Raw genomic sequence first — 13,992 nt, 5'->3', positions numbered from 1 at the left:
ATTCTATAATTCAAAATAAATACATTCGAAAAATTTAGGTGTGGTACCTCCTAATCTTGTGGCACAAATCCAATACAATAATATTTAGAGGTGCAGATTAGTTAAAGTGGAAGGTTAAAAAAAGGCAAAAGATGGACTCAAAATGACATTGTTGGAAGTAGTACGAAAATATGTGGACGTATAAACTTACTGAGGGTATGACCCTTGATAGAGGAGAAAGGTGGGTTAGGATTATGATAGCCGACCCCAATTAGTTGGGAAAAAGATCTGATGATGATCACGACTAATGAATTTCTTAGGCAAAATACCAGAGAGACCAGAGTCGGAGACCTCTAGTTTGAGGACCTTATCCTTTTGGGTATCACAAAAAACTTATCTACATGAACAAAATAAAAAAGAAGCAGTAAAGATGTAATGGCTTTCAGGGACACCCATTTTCTCATAAAATCAGTGATGAAAGCCCATCTGAGTTGGGGCCTTGAGAGAAAGGGGGCAGGAAGAGATAGAGAGGCAAATGACCGGAGTTGCTGTAGAGAGAGAGAGAGAGAGAGAGAGAGAGAGAGCTAATGATTTGTTTGATGTGCTTGAAGAGAGAGAAGGTAGAGAGAGAGGAAAGAGTCAAGCGTAAAAGGCAAATTTGGGGGGGGGTATGATAGAAATTGATATCATACCCTCACAAATCCGATAGAAATTGATATCATACCCTCACAGGTCTGAAGCTAGTTTCCTAGATTTTGGGCCATTATCATAGAAATTAATTTCTAATGTAAAATAGTTTCCCATTTTTATTGCGAACCAAATGTAAGAAATTACCACTTTTATAAAAATGATTTTCATGCCAACCAAACGTGCCTTGAGTGAGCGTAAAAAAATTAAAAATTTTAAAAATTAGGAGTATTATTATTCTATTTCTAAATGCAAGTCAACCTCATTTATTGAGGATACGTTATTTTCTATTTTTCATTTTAATTGATGTGATTAAGTTTAACAGAAATATGATAATTATATATCAGAAAAGGAATGAAATTATGAAATATGAAAAATTAAGACAGCTTGGAAAATTGGAGTTGCTATTATCCTGCACATCTAAGGGAACCTTAATTGAGAATTGATCAAATATAAAATACAAAGGTATTTCTCATCATATTTTCATTAATTAAGAACCTATAACCTATGTCATTTGAAGAAATCCCATGGCATAAATGTCATAGGGATCAGGCTTGGCGGTTGGAGGTCGTGCTTATTGGGAACCGAGAATTGATGAAATCTAAAATACAATGGTATTTCTCATCCTAGTTTCATTAATCCAGAATCTACAACTATTTCATCAAAAGCGGTAAGAAATTACCACTTTTAAGAAAATGATTTTCATGCCCACCAAACGTGCCTTGAGTGAGCGTAAAAAAAAATAAAAAATTAAAAAATTTGGAGTATTACTATTCCTATTTCTAAATGCAAGTCAACCTCATTTATCGAGGATACGTTATTTTCTATTTTTCATTTTAATTGATGTGATTAAGTTTAGCAGAAATATGATAATTATATATCAGAAAAGGAATGAAATTATGAAATATGAAAAATTACGACAGCTTGAAAAATTGGAGTTGCTATTATCCTATACGTCCAAGGAACCTTAATCGAGAATTGATAAATATAAAATACAAAGGTATTTCTCATCATATTTTCATTAATTAAGAACCTATAACCTATGTCATTAGAAGAAATCCCATGGCATAAATGTCATAGGGATCAGGCTTGGGTATTGGAGGTCGCGCTTATTGCGAACTGAGAATTGATCAAGTCTAAAATACAATGGTATTTCTCATCCTGGTTTCATTAATCCAGAATCTATAACTATTTCATCAAAAGCGGTAATTTAAAAACCATCGGGTCGGCACGGAGTCACTCGATCTGATTAGGGAATCGATCACCCTGTGCAATATATAGAAAATCATCTGGGTGTAGAATAGAACCAGTGATTTGCTACAGTAAAACACCGTTTTGCTACATTAAACATGACGTTTTGCTACAGTAAAAATGTCGATTCACCAATCTAAACCGGTTCTTGGCCATTTCACTATTTTTGTACGTATTTATTGTTGGCTTATTATTTTTTTCGCACAGTAAAACGACAATCTAAACCATCGATTCACCGATCCATACTGGTTTTTCCGATGCTTGATCCTAGTCATTGATCCATTTTTTAAATCACTAATCAAAAGAAATCCCATGGTATAAATGTCATAGAGATCAGGCTTGGGGGTTAGAGGTCGCACTAGTAGGATCGCTGTGTAGCGAGCGGGTTTGGGGGTTAGAGGTCGCACTAGTAGGATCGCTGTGTAGCGAGCGGGTTGCCGTTTTTGCCTGGGATAGAGAGTAACAGTTTTGGTTTATGTAAGGAGCTCATTTCCTTGCTCTTAGGACTTTGGTAAACAAGATTCAAGACAATCAATAAAACATAGGAGTTGCTAGTCGAGGGACATTCAGTCTAAAGAAAGGTTTATATACTTATTGTATAGAAGATATCTACTTCCTTCCCCATCCAGCTGTCTAATTTAGATCAAGTAAGTCATTGATCATTTGATCTAGAACTAATGCCTCGAAATAAATTTTTTTTATAAATGATATGAATATGAAATTTGGTGCATATCATCATCTCAATGAAGCACACCTAAAAATAATATTAAAAAATATTTTTAATAAAATATAATGTCAAAATATCTTTAAAACTTTTATGGGCATTTTGATCATTTTATTTTATTGAGAATATATTTTTTTTAATATTTGTTAAAAGTGCAAGTTTAAGAGAGGAGTGGATTTCCAAATTTTGGTGTCAATGTTTTGTAGAAAAACAATTAAAAATAGTATAAAGGCATGAAATTGTGATTGGAGCCATCTCATCCGTCCATTCAGAATAGACAATTGGATTGAGAGAAATATACAAGTTTTATTTAATAGGGGAAGTATAGAAAACTTACCCTTGAGTCCATGAGTTCTTTGCCCTAGAGTCGACGTTCCGCATACTCTACTTTACGGTCTATTGGATTGTCTTGCCGGTAAGGTGAGATTTTTCGTGTCGTGTAATGAGGGCTTGTTTTGTGAGAAACTAAGCTTAAGCTAGTGCCTCATTCAAGCAAGTATGATCTGTTTATTGCTAATACAATACTAAACTACGCAAGAGAAAGGCAGGTAGGCCTGGGCTCAGCAAGTGAAAATAAGGTAAAATTTTTAGCTTCTTGGCTCTGCCTGGATGGCCTTGGGGCCCCACCACTGGCCACTGATAGCGCCGGGTCCAAGGTACCAAGCCATGATAAGGAGCAGGGTCGTCACCAAGGACTTTGAGCCCAGTAGGTCCCTCACGGACCCTAGCCCATCCTCTAGGATACAGGCAGGGCCTGGCCTAGCCCCAGCTCGGCCCATGGGATTCAAGATAGGGCCTGAGCCAAACCTGGCCTGGTCGAGATTCGAGAGACGACCCTCCAGAGGAGAGGCGAGGCGCATTGCAATGCCCACTAACAACACCCGCCTAGATCTGGTTGTAGGACTTGTCGCGGACCAGGTCAAGTGCCCGTCGGGCTCGCCTTTACAACCTTCTTTGCAACATTAAGTGCAATGCAGTTAAAAGATAATCCAAAGGCTTGCTACTTTTACTTACAAGAATCATCCAGATTCATGTTAATTACGCTAAAACAATGAGCAATCCGGTCCGTGTCAAATAATATTTCTAGTACCAAAGCCTCATCATATCCAATGAGACAAGAAAAACTAAAAGCACAGAGTCAATCAGCAGGAACCTTAATTTCTAGTAATAAAAGCCTATTCTACTCAAAGAACCAAGAAAAAAGACTTAATATTCAAATAACAACCGAAAACCAAAAGGCTCTGAAGTTATGAGCAAAACCCCAGAAAAAAAAAACAAAAAAAAAAAAAGGCTAGATTCGAAGTGTAAACTTATTAACAAGAGAATGTCAAAAAGAGTAGTAAATCTCTCCTTTTCTCTCATTTGATCTGTTGCCTTCCCATGAGAAGAACCCCCAATCGTGAGCAAACATAAGCATCTATGAAGGCATACTCGATCTGTGCATCTGTGTGGTCCCTTTTCGACCAGTCGCTGATCCTGATCGTATTGGACTTGCTTACCTCCAATCCAAGGACCTCTTTAACCAGAGCCTGCAGCCCATAACTAGAGAGCTCTTTCCTCTTCAGTTAATATGCGGCCATGTCCTTCAGCTCCACATGCTTTCCGCACACAATCTGATAATCTCTCGCTAAGTTCTTCAAATCATCTCCAATTCCAACTCCGACAAAGCAATTCTTCTGATAAGATATGAACATCATGAGCTCGAAAGGTAGCCGATCTAGGTGGAGAAGCTGAACTATCAGGCATTCTGTCTACACAAAGTTGGAGCAATACGACTTGGCCGGTGTGGCCTTTGATGAAACTGGGTTTCCATTCTATGTCTGGGCCCACAATGAATCCTTCGTCGTTAGGTCGATTGTCTATGATTTTACGAACCCAATTGTCTGCAACTGAGGCTGTCCTCATGATTATGGTTCGGTTTGAAAATGAAACTGGTTAGGACAGTTGAGGGTCCATCAAATGCAGTCTTACGTACGACGGCCACACGCGGTGGATCATCATATGTCGAGGGTTCATCAAATATCACTTGACACATGCCCATGGACATGGAGACCATCTGGTGGATCATCATGAGTTGAGGGTCCATGAGATGGGCTCTTCTCATGGATGGACAACATGGACATGCGTAGAGAGTCCACATAACGTGCATCATCATTGAAGGTTTGAGGTAGGCAAGGAACTTCCAGGCTATAAGGCACCCTCTGGTAAGGATCTGGGTAGTCGTAAGGCACCCTGTTGTGAGACTTGCTAGCGGGAGTAGTCTTGCTGATCATCACCTGTGCCTAAAATAGAAAAATGGGTAAGTGGGGATTTGGGTCCTACATTTTTGTGAGAATGAAGTTCGAGATTTTGTTCATGGGCTCAATAGTATTATCAACTGACACAAAAAAAACGACACACTCTAATACCCTCGAGAGAGTAAAGCAGGAAAGAGGCCCCTTACTTTCAGCTCAGTAGTAAACAAATGAGTTTGGGTGAGGTAGGTCAAGGATGGAAACCCTTGGAATTTGTCCCAAAAACCCCACAAGCTAAACTAGCCCACTTTCCATACAAATAAAAAAATAAAAATAAAGAGTGATTTACGTAAACAGATTTTAAAATTTATCCTAAAATACGAAATGCTCTGTTTATAGGTAGAAATTACAAAAGATGGTGAGTCAACGTGCGTTGTTTTATTTTTTCCCAAATTTCCCTTCATTCTAAGGATGGAATCCTTTGTCTGAATTTTATTTTATTTTTAGTTGTTTGGTTTTTTCGTTCGTAGGGGAGTGCCCCAAGCTTTAGGGTAGTGCTCTACTAACGGAAAAAATTAAAATTCTGTCCGGACCGCGGGGCAATATATGAAAAAAAAAGAAAAAAAAGTGGGTTAGCCCACCTTAGTAATTTCCACCTCGACAATTCCATATTTTAGAAAAAAAATTATGATCAGTATGTAAAAGCACGTTTGGTTCGCGTGAGAATCTTTTCTAGAAAATATTTTCACATGAAAAGATTCTCTCAGTCAAGTGTGAGAGTATTTTTTTATCAATTAGTTGTCTGAAAAAAGATGCATTAAGACCAATTGGTATGAAAATATTCTCACACTTGATTACATGAAAGAATTTTTTTCATATAAAAATATTTTCTATAAAAGATTCTTACACGAACCAAACGTGTCTTTACATACTGATCATAATTCTTTTTCTAAAATATGGAATTGTCAGGTGGAAATTTCAAATGTGGGCTCGAACCAAACATGCTTAGATCACTCCAAAATAAAAAAGAGGTAAACTAGCTCTTTTTCAACTCAACACAAATAAGTTTCAACTAAAACAAGCTAAGCTTTCTTTAGAGAGAAAGATTCAACTAAAGCAAGCTAAGCTTGCTTTAGAGAGAAAACTTTTGGAAAGAGAAAGATTCAACTAAAACAAGCTAAGCTTGCTTTAGAGAGAAAGCATTTGGAAAGAGAAAGATATGATAAGAAGAGAAAAGAGCCTTTTTCAACTCCACCCAAATAAGTTTCAACCAAAACATGGTAATCTTGCTTTAGAGAGTGAGCATTTGGAAAGAGGAAGGTTTAAAAAAACGGATCGATCACTCAAATCGGTCACACCCATACCTGTTTGGGATCGAGAAATCGGTGGATCAATTTGGTGGAATTGGCATTTTTTGTACCAATTGTTTTTTAAAAAAATCACTATAAATCTCTAAAAATAATGTTCTTTTAGTTTCTAAAAGCAATAGTGACAATTGTATTATGTTTTTTCATTATTGTGTAAATATTGGGAATCTGTTTCATGTCGAGTGTTTATTGTCTATAAAAATTATTTTATAATCAAAATTAAAATTAAAACGCAACATGACAATTAAAATGAATTTCTCCAACTCAATTTATTTATTTTATTATTGTATTAACTTAGGAAATTTTTTTTGAAAGAAGATATATGGAACAAATTTAATGTAATTAATTAGTTAGAATATCTCACTATGTTTTTTCATCATTGTGTAAAAATATGTAAATACTAAGAATATGTTTCATGTCGAGTGTTTGTTGTCTATAAAAATTATTCTATAATCAAAATAAAAATTAAAATGCAACTTGCTAATTAAAATGAATATCTCTAACTCAATTTATTTATTTTATTATTATATTAACTTGGGAATTTTGATTTTTGGAAGAAGATATATGGAACAAATTTAATGTAATTAATTAGTTAGAATATCTCACTATGTTTTTTTCATTATTGTGTAGAAAATATATAAATACTGAGAATATTTTTCTTGTCGAGTGTTTGTTGTCTATAAAAATTATTTTATAAACAAAATAAAAATTAAAATGCAATATGACAAAATCTAACTCAATTTATTTATTTTATTATTATATTAACTTAGGAATTTTGATTTTTGAAAGAAGATAAATGGAACAAAATTAATGTAGCTAATTAGTTAAAATATCCGAATTTTTGAAAGAAGATATATGGAACGGTACTACAATATCTGATCCGAATCGGGTCACCAATATAAGTTGAGATAACAAAAAAAAAGATATAATCAAATGAAAGGAGTGAAGGTCACAGCCCTGAATCCAACTTAGAGACATAAAAACACAATAATACATGACCAATAATAATACATGAGGGAGCACAATGACATTATAGCATAAAGCATAAATGCTCACCCACATTTTAATAAGACATTCAATCTTGTGAACTAACAGGGACAAAAAATAGGAAGAAATAGTAATGCAGAGGAATAACATAACATACTGGAAAACAACATAATGATAAATGTGGTAAGCGTGGCAGTAGGGGACGAGTCCACTGATGCAGTTGGTGGGGCCTACGACCAATTACACTCTAGCCAATCAGTCAAAAAATCCGGTTTAATGTAGCAAATCGTTCAAAAAATCTGGTGAATCGGTAAAAAAATCCGATTTATTATAGCAAATCTTTCAAAAAGCGATTTACTGTAGCAAACATTTCAAAAATTCACGTGAATCAGTAAATAAATATGGTTTATCGTTCAAAAAATCCGGTATGACTTCATCCAGCAAGTAGCGGTTCTCATTTTATTAAAAGATTCAGAAAGGTACTAACAATACTTGATCCGGATTGAAATGGTACTACGATACCCGATCCAAATTGACTGATTCTGAATCGGGTGACCGATATTTTAATCACTAGGAAAAAGAGAAAGGAACGATGGAGACAGCCCTGATTCTGATTCCAAGGAAGAGACATAAAAAAAAACAACAATTGACATTACAGTATAAAGCAGAAATGCTCACCACATCTACCTGAAGACATTCAATATTGTGAAATAATAGGGACAAAAGTAGGAGGAACTAGTAATGCAGGGAATAACATAACATACAGGAAAACAATGTAATAATAATATAAAACAGAGCACCATTTTTGTTTTTTTACAAAGAAACAGAGCACCATTTTTGTTTTTTTACAAAGAAACAGAGCACCATTATTGATGAGAGAGTGAGAGAAAATAATAATAGAATAGAGAAGAGTACCATTCTCGAAGAGAGAGAGAGTACCATAAGATGAAGAAGGTATGCTTGCAATAAAAAATGGGCAGATAGGGTCAATGACATTATTATGGTTATATATGTGGGGCTACGTCATTGGTGGAGTAAAGCTGAATTAAGGAAGGTATTAAACGACCATAAAATTAAATTAGAGTTAATCTATTGAGTGGAATGGAGGGTATTAAACCACCATAAAAGTAAATTGGAGTTGATCTAGCGAGTGGAATAATTGTTACCTTCATGGAAAAAATAAATAAATGATAGATAATCCCGAATCAAAGTAAAATACCAAAACAATATAAATAAAAATAGGAGATTATTTATCTTTTATTTGTAATTAAGGATTGGAAGAGATAAGTTAAAAAGACCTGAGTTGATTGCATGATTTATTTTGGGAAGTTCTATCTTTTTAGTTAAACGAATAACAATAAAGATCTTTTGGATTATAAAATAATAAGTGGTAGTTATGGAGAGACAAGTTTGTATATTCATATTAATTAATAGATACTAGACTTCTTTAATATTCTACCCTTCTTATATTTATTGATTACAATATATACCTTTTACATTAACTAGATATACAGTATATACTTTCCTTTCACACGAGAGAGAAAATAGGTAGGAGAGATAAAATAAGGAAAATTATATAAGAGAGACCGAGAATTATCTTGAATGGTTTTTTTCATCTAAAGTTTATTTAAAGAGATATGCCTTTCATTGGAGGATTCCCTTTGGAGGATTCCCTTGGAGAGAGGTATAATCTTTCACCTTTTATTTTATTTTTATGATAATTATTTTTTTCTTCCTACATCACAAAGCCATGTTTAAAAAAACCAAAAATATATGTTAAAAAAAATTAATATCAAAACCTTTACCGAAAATTTTTATATAAGGTTGCAACTTATAAGTAAGGTGGACCACAAAAACCTATTTGAAAATTTTGTTTCAAAGCTTGAAAACAGTTTAATTGATCATCTCAACCTTGACATGTATGAATATGAAAGAAATAATGGATTTCTAGTCCTAAAAAATAGTGCATATTGTAGTACATTATTTAAAGGGTGTGGTTTCTATAAGGTTGCAACCTTAAACAATCCAATTAAAATAGGGCATATTGTAGTACATTATTTAAAGTGTGCGGTTTCTATAAGGTTGCAACCTAAAATAATCCAATTAGAGCACACCTCCAAATTTTATTATAATATGTAATTTTGGTGTAAAAAAATTATTAGGATTATCTGAAAATTTGTTTTTATATCTAATTATAAAATTAAAAAAAATCAAAAAATGGTTAAAATCAAGTAGATCCATAAATATATGAAAATCTTGAAAATGGACGGTCTAGATAATGTGTTGCAAGATGCACTATTTTTGGGACTCATAATCTTCTTCTTTTTTTCATATTCATGTATCTCGATGTCAAGATAATCAATTAGAGGGTTTTTCAACATTGAAACAACATTCTCCGATGGATTTTTGAAGTGCATCTGTAATTCTACATTTTAAGGTTGCAACGTTATATATTCTTTTCCCTTATTTAAAAGGATGGTCCATTTATCTATTGTACATAGAAATCACAATTATTATTGTCCTCTAAATTTAAAATGGATAGTTATAAGAGTATCATTAAATAGACAAAAAGTTCGATAATTAAAAATAAAAATTTTCAGACTTAGTGACTCATCCAAGCCATCCAATTTGATATCTAATGAGTAGAAATGATTGTGACCTCTATATATAAAAGATAAATAATATCTTTCTAGATAATCCGAAACTTAAAAAGGATTACAAGTGTTATTAAAATCACAAAGAACATTAAAAGCTTGGGAGGGTTTATCGCAGTAGTCATGTGGTCATGCACTTTTATCATTTACTTAATTTATGTCCACACTTTTACCCCCATCTTTATTTTTCTTAGAAATATAGTTCTTTCTTATGGCCCGTTTGGGCGTATAGGTTACGCGGACATGGATTTTTAATATATTGGATATTACTAAAAAGGTGCGGTTTGTAAAGAGCCGAGGCTCTAAACAATCAAAGTAAAGCCCGCCGAGGCTCTAAACAATCAAAGTAAAGCCTACCTTTAGAGAATGTTGAAAAATATGGTTTCAATACTGAAAAATCTTTGTAATAGCCTTCAAGAATATTTTTATTTTTAATTATAAAATTTAAGGCCTAAAAAATAGTGTTGATCGAACAAATTTATGAAAACTTAAATAACTTAAAAATTGACGGTCAAAAAATACATTACAAGATGCACTATTTCCAAAACTTGAAATCCATTTTTTCTCAAGTCCGTGCATCTTGATGTCAAGATGATCAATTTGAAGATATTTGAGCATCAAAACAATCTCTTCTAGTCTAATTTTTTAGGTAGGCTCTAATTTGATTGTTTAGAGCGTGGGTTCTATATAAACTTTTCCCTTATTAAAATCCACAGTTTGTTTGCTCAATAGCTATATTGTTAAGAAAAACGTTTATGTAGAGCCGAGGTTCTAGACAATCAAATTAGAGCTCACCTCAAAAATTTCATTAGAAGAGGTTGTTTTGATGCCCAAATATCCTCAAATTGATCATCTCAACATCAAGATTCATGGAAATGAGAAAGAAAAAAAAAGAAGAAGAAAGATTTCAAGTTTTGGAAATAGTGCATCTTGTAATACATTTTTGGATCTTCAATTTTTAAGATTTTTCAAGTTTTCGTACATATGCTCGATCGACACTATTTTTGAAATTTAAAATTTTATAATTAAAAATAAAAATATTATTTTAAGACTATTACAAAGTTTTCCAGTATTGAAATCATATTTATAAACACTATCTGAAGGTGCGCTTTACTTTGATTATTTAAAGCCTCGGCTCTATACAAACTGCACCCTAATATTAAAATTCCATGGAAATTAAATCTTAGATTCCACACCAAAACTTGTTTTTTTGAATTTCCAAGGCCCATTGTAGGTAAGAAAATATTTGCATGAAGATAGTTTGGTGTGAAAAATACAGTATGCACGTTTGGTACACGACAAATTAAAAAAACTATATCAAATTTTAGAAAGAGAAAATAATTGAATTTTTTAAAAGAGAGACTATATTAAAAATTTCAAAGAGAGAAACTATATCAAATTTTAAATTTTAAAGAGACAAAATATATTAAAATTTTAGAGAGAATAATTATATCAAAATTTAGGGAGAGAAAGTATCGATACCATCTCAAAAATTTTAGAAAGATAAACTATCTCAAATTTTTAGTTTTTGAGAGAAAAAAATATTAAAATTTTTTAAAAAATAAACTATATCAAATTTTAGAAAGAAAAAAAACCCAGCAATTTTTAGATAGAAAAATCATTTCAAATGTTTAAAGAGATAAACTATCTCAAATTTAAAGTTTTTTTAAAAAAGCATCTAGAGAGCTCTTTCCTTCTCTCTCGGCCACTTTATGATTTTGATTTTTCATTTACCCACCGCTCGTGCTTCTCGGTTCTAATACCATTAGAAAGTTACACCCGAGAGCGATGGAGATTTCACCCCTTTACAATGGTAATAGTTTGGGACGTGAAATTTAGATATCATTAAAAATACTTTTGAAAACGGTAAAAATTATTGTTGAAGCATTATGTTAGAGAGTAAGATTTGGGGGAGATAAATGAGTAATGATCCTATGAGATCTTCCTACACTCATGTGTGTAGGATCTCAAAAGATCACCATTAAATTTGGCACACATCTCTAAAAAAGTCAAGTATTACCCTATATGATAACTTTTTTAGACATCTGTGTCAAATTTAATTGTGATCATTTGAAGTCCTACACATAGAGATGTGGGAGGGTCTCATAGAATTATTACTCGAGAGAAAAATAATAGTTTGGGGAAGAAGCGATAAATTTTATATATACTAAAATAGTAACATTCAACGGATATAAATTGTGTTTTCAATATCGATGAGCCTTTGCTCTCGAATTTGGTGTATCATGTTGAACATGGATTTAGGTAAGGTTTTTAATCTATTTTTTTCACTTTTTTTTTAAAAAAAAAATTATATGTATTATGTTTACCTTTTTATTTTCATTGCGAAATTCCAAAGTTGTAGTTTTTTTTTAACTTGAATGTGCAATAAGCAACAACAACCTGGCTCAAACTGGTTATCTAAATGAGTTTGCCGGTCAAAATTTGGTCTTGAATAATGTTGTTCTTCTTTTATTGTTTTCTAAGTTATTTTTTTGCCCTTTATTTTGACATTGGTTACTTCATCATGATTTGATGGTTTTCTAGCTTGTTTTCCTGCAATTTCCGAGGCTTTTTACCATCAATAGTGTGAGTAGCAGTTCTTGCGGAACAAACATGCCTTTTAAAGAGGAAGTTTGGAAGTGTTTTTTTTTTTTTAAATGTATATAATAAGACAAGTTACTACAGTAAAAAAAATAAATAAATTATTTTTTGTATAAGAAAAACACAATTATTATTGACTGTTAAAAGTGAATTCGTCTAAATAAACATGTAATATTATAACTGGACATGTAATATTGACTGGGCATAAATTTCAATTAGAATTCCTCCAATGTTATGATACACTTTAATGTGTAGGATTTCGAGTATTTTGCGATTGCCTTGTAATAAAAGTATTTAGTCTCATGATATACAATCCCTTTTCTTTAAAGCGGATGTTTACATAAACCACACCCTTGTAGAAACAACTTACATGGTCCTTTTCTTTTTGGTTGAGGTTTGTATAAGGTTGTACATCTAAATTTTCCTGAAAGATTAGTTTTGAAACGTTATGGTGAATTGAAAATTCATATTCAAGCAAATTATAAAATTTGAAAATCTAAAAACAATGTAGATAAAGAATATCCATAAATACATGAAATATTGAAAATAAATGTTCCAAATAACTTGTTAAATGATCCACTATTTTTAGTAATTGCAATTCTTTTTTTATTTATATCTATACATCTTTGAGGTCGAGATGATCAATTGAAAGGTTTTACAACTTGAGAACACTCTTTTCTATTGATTTTGAGGTGCACATTATTTCTATAGTATAAGGTTGTAACCTTATATAAACTTTTCCTTTCGCTTTTTTTTCTACTAGTTGTTGAGGTGCACCTTACTTCTATAGTATAAGACTGCAACCTTATAGAATCTTTCCATTTCACGATTGGGCGGAGTTTGTATAAGGTGCCCTTCTTATACTGTAGAACCAAGGCACATCTCTAAATTGTGTTCGGCGATGTAATCATGGTTTCAGAAACTTTGTAATAGCTTGAAAATATATTTTTATCCCCATTTATTAAAAATTTAAAATAAAAATAATATAAATTGAACATATCTATGAACACTTGAAAACTTAAATGGTGTGGTTTGGATAAGGTTGCAACCCTAAACAATCCAATTAAGGTGCATATCTAAATTTTATCATAAATGTAATTCTAATATCTAAAATTTTTAAGATGGCTTGAGAATCTATTTTTATCTCTCATTATAAAATTTCAAACTCTAAAAATGATTCAAATCAAATAGAACTACAAACACATGAAAAACTTAACAATGGACGGTCCGGATAATGTATTGCAAGATACACTATTTCACGAACCCAATTTTTTTTTTTCTTTTCATATTCATATATCTCGATGTCGAGATGATCAATTAGAGGGTTTTCCGACATCCAAACAACTTTTTATGATGGATTTTTGAGGTACATCTTTAATTATACATTTTAAGGTTAAAACCTTATATAAACTTTTTCAAAACTTAAAAAAAAAAATGGTTCAAATAATTTAGATATACTATTTTTAAGATTTAAAATTCTTTTTCTTTATGGCATTGAGACGTTCATA

General features: G+C 32.3%; 1 pseudogene; it reads right to left on the bottom strand.

The window, feature by feature from the left end:
* Positions 1-3,810: 3,810 nt before the first annotated feature.
* On the bottom strand, positions 3,811-5,141 carry LOC18429039 (3'-5' exonuclease-like; annotated as a pseudogene).
* Between the last annotated feature and the right edge of the window lie 8,851 nt (positions 5,142-13,992).

This window comes from Amborella trichopoda, chromosome 4, assembly GCF_054954075.1.
Source record: "Amborella trichopoda isolate Santa Cruz 75 chromosome 4, AtrichopodaSantaCruz75HAP2 v2.0, whole genome shotgun sequence".
NCBI lineage: Eukaryota > Viridiplantae > Streptophyta > Magnoliopsida > Amborellales > Amborellaceae > Amborella > Amborella trichopoda.
Note: the sequence above shows the minus strand (reverse complement) of the source record. Positions and strands in the feature narration are given on the sequence as shown.